We start from the raw sequence: 3,769 nt of genomic DNA on the forward strand, positions 1-3,769 counted from the left end.
TCATAAAATAAAATCAAAATAAATCACAGTAAGGAAGATGAAAGGAACCCTGAGTCAGCGCAGGATCCTGAGGATATTCCCTGATCTGAGGCGGGCGGGGGAGCAGGAATTCCTGACAAAAACAGGCTGGATCCTGCAATTCCTCACTCCTCAGGTGAAGTCACCTCGCAGCTCTCGGTGCCAAATCCCGGGATTAGCTCGAGCTTGTTGCGGCAATCCCCCCTCCCAAAAACAGTCAGAGCATCAATTCCAGGTATTTACTGCATTTGTTCTTTAAATGACGCGCTTTGATCTCCGCCCTGATAACGAAGGAGGAACTGAGGCTGGCCCGGAGCTGCCGGCAGCACAGAAAATCAGGAATTGTGTGTGTTTGGCATCCCGAAATCCCTGATACTGAACACAGAACTTCAGGGATTCTTCAGGCTGGGACAGAACAAGGGAGAGGCTCCAGCATCCAGCTCGTGGTCCAGCATTCCCAAACTCTCCAAGTGCTGCGTCTGCTCTCATTTTTGTAAAAAAAAAAAAAAAAAAAAAAGCGATTCTTACACATTACAATGTAATTGTGAAAAAAAAAGGCAATAACTACACATTACAATGTAATTGTGTAAAAAAAAAGCAATACTTACAATGCAATTGTGTAAAAATACCAAATTCTTACAATTACAATGTAATTGTATAAATTACGTTGCATTTTTTAAAACAAAACTGTGAGCTGAGCTCAGCCTTTGACTTAAGCAGGACTTAAAGGGAGTCGATTAAAAAGCAGAGAGACTTTTTCTGTGGGCAGAGTGACAGGACAAGGGGGATGGTTGTAAATTAAAATAGTAGGGATTCAGATGGGATATTGGAAAGGAATAATGGGATATTGGGAACGGAATATTCAATTCTATTCCCTGGGGAGGGTGGGGAGGGGCTGGGATGGAATTCCCAGAGCAGCTGGGGCTGCCCCTGGATCCCTGGCAATGCCCAAGGCCAGGCTGGATGGGGCTGGGACAGTGGGAGATGTCCCTGGGGGTGGCACTGGATGGGATTTCAGGTCCTTCCAACCCAAATATTCCATGATTCCTGCAGCAGTGGCAAGGAAGGCACAGAGAGGACAAATCCCTGCTGAGACCCCAGGATGGGACAGGAGCATTTCCAAGGTTTCCTGCAGGAGCCACGTGTATTTGGCCCGTCCAGAGGCTCCTGGATGTCAGAGCAGAGGTTGGAAGGGATCTCAATGTTATTCCTGAGGCAAACAAGGAAAATCAGCACCAAATCCCACATTTGATTCTTGACTCTGCACATTTCCTTCTCCCACTGCCCCAAACCTCCCCAGGAAGGTTTGCACCTCTCCTGGGTTTGGCAAAGTTTGGGGGTGAGCAAAGAACTGACCAGAGCTCCCCAGAGCAGCAGCTCCCACTCCTACCCATCCAGGAGGGAAATCCCAACAAGGAAATCCCAAGTATAAAATAAAGAAACGGCCACACATCATCAGTTAGCAGCTCCTGGTCTGTGTGTAATGATTTCTGACAGGCACAGCCCGGTCCTTGCAGCCAGGCCTGAGGAGGCAAAGCCCAGACAGCTCTCAGCTGAAATTCAGGAACAAATGTGCTGAGAAAACTCCTGAATTAAGATCCTGATTAAAGACATCCCCATGGAAAAGCAGCCTCCTTCTCCAAACACAATCCCAGCAGCTGTGGGGACTCCGTGCCCCAGGACCCTCCCACTGCAGTCCCCGCTCGGGGCTCCCAGAGGCTCTGAAGTCATCAATAATTGTTTGTGTTTCGTGTCGGGTTGAGGATTTTTACGGCGGATTTGGCAAATCCCAGATTCAGCTCTGTCATTATCCATTCCCTGGGAGCTCCAAGCCGGGGCTGGCCCTCATTAGGCCGAGGTGATGGGCCCTTAATCTCCTCCGGGTGAGGAAATTGCTCCGCTCTCCTCTCTGTAATCGCTGCTCGTCACATTTATCCTCATTAGCATTCATCTCCCTGACCCGGGAATCCGGAATTTTGTCCAACAGCAGCCGAGATTCCCCAGGGCTTCTCCTCCCATCCCCAGCCTCCCTTCCCCTCCTGTCCTGGCTGATTATCTCCTCAGGGAATCCCTCAAACTCCTCGAGATCAACAAAGGGGCTCAACCCACAGCTGATTTTTGGGGCTCCTCTCCCAGATTTTCCTGGTCCCTAATTCCCCATGAGCCTCCTCTCTGCTCTCCTTGCTGGGAATTCCTCCCTGTGCCAGCACCAAACACTTCCAGGGATTTCTGAGAAATCAGCTGTGTCCCTGAGCAATGGGGATGGGCCGGGTTTATTTCATCTTTAATTGCGCCATTAATTAATAACCTGAGGGATGTCACTGAGACTTTTCACCTGAGCAGGGCTGGCCTTTGGCTGGCTCTGCAGGAGGGCTTAAAAACCCCACTGGAGAGACGATAAAAGCGAAAAATTCAAGTTTTGTCCTTGCAGCTGGACGGTCACACCCGAATTTTAGGCGATAATGAGGATTCTGTGAAACGCGGCGGTGGGAGGGGTGGGTGACAGAGGGATTCTCCCGCTGGAATTCAGGAAGGGCAGCAACCCCCGTGCTTCCCATCCGAGCTGCAGCCTGGAATCCAGGGAATCCACCCTTACCCGGATGTCTGGCAGCCCTAAAGCTCGTGGAACACCGTGGGAGCTGGCCCGGAGCCCGAACTGCTGCTCTGATGTCACAGCCGGTCACAGGGCAGCGATGTCCCCTCGGTGACACTCCTGCCTCCCTCCAGCTGCATCCAAATCCAAGTTCCACCCCGGAGGAGGCTCCCAGGCTTTTATAACACCTGTGAGAAGCCATTTACGAGTCTGTTGCAAATGACACAACTTCTAAAATGATATTTTAACTCATTTTAGTCAGGGGTTTGTTCATCTTCGCCCTGGGGGAAAGGAATTGAATTTTTTTTTTTTTTTTTTTTTTTTTAATGTTCTGATCATCAGATGAGTCCTGATAAGCTGAACATCAAATCCTGGCATCAGGGAGGCCCTTTTCCCTCACCAACCAAAATTCCAGCAGGCACTGAGAGGGAAATGTGGCTGCAGCTGGAAAAATGCCAGGGAGGGATTTCCTGGAGGTTCAGAGCCCCAGATGTGCAGAGCTGGGGAAGGATGAGGATACCCAGACAGGATTAGAACATCCAGATAGGATGAGGATACCCAGATAGGAGAAGGATACCCAGATAGGATAAAGATAAGGATATCAGATAGGACAAGGTTATCCAGAGAGGATAAGGACATCCAGATAGGGTTATGATACCCAGATAGGATAAAGATAAGGATGCCCAGATAGGATAAGGATATCAGATAGGGTATGGCTATCCAGACTGGGTATGGATAAGGATATCCAGATAGGATGAGGACATCCAGATAGGATAAGGATAATGATACCCAGATAGGAGAAGGATATCAGATAGGATACAGGTATCCAGAGAGGATAAGGAGACCCAGATAGGATTAGGATACCCAGATAGGATAAGGATATCCTGATAGGTTTAGTACATCCAGATAGGATAAGGACATCCAGCTAGGAGAAGGATATCCAGATAGGAGAAGGACATCCAGATAGGATAAGGGTATCCAGATATGATTAGGATATCCAGATAGAGGATTAGGATACCCAGATAGCATAAGGATATCCAGACTGGGTATGGATAAGGATATCCACATAGGATTAGGATACCCAGATAGAATAAGGATACCCAGATAGGGTATGGATAAGGGTATCCAGAGAGGATTAGGATATCCAGATAGGATAAA

General features: G+C 48.6%; 1 long non-coding RNA gene across 1 annotated transcript; it reads right to left on the minus strand.

Annotated features, from left to right (window-relative positions):
• Nucleotides 1-243: 243 nt before the first annotated feature.
• LOC128799745 (uncharacterized) lies at nucleotides 244-2,694 on the minus strand. The gene is made up of 2 exons (XR_008434815.1): nucleotides 2,615-2,694; nucleotides 244-497 (listed from the first exon to the last, which is right to left on the minus strand). It is a non-coding gene; the product is annotated as an uncharacterized LOC128799745 (long non-coding RNA).
• Nucleotides 2,695-3,769: the final 1,075 nt, after the last annotated feature.

The sequence above is a fragment of the Vidua chalybeata genome, chromosome 25, assembly GCF_026979565.1.
Source record: "Vidua chalybeata isolate OUT-0048 chromosome 25, bVidCha1 merged haplotype, whole genome shotgun sequence".
NCBI classification, from domain to species: Eukaryota; Metazoa; Chordata; class Aves; order Passeriformes; family Viduidae; genus Vidua; species Vidua chalybeata.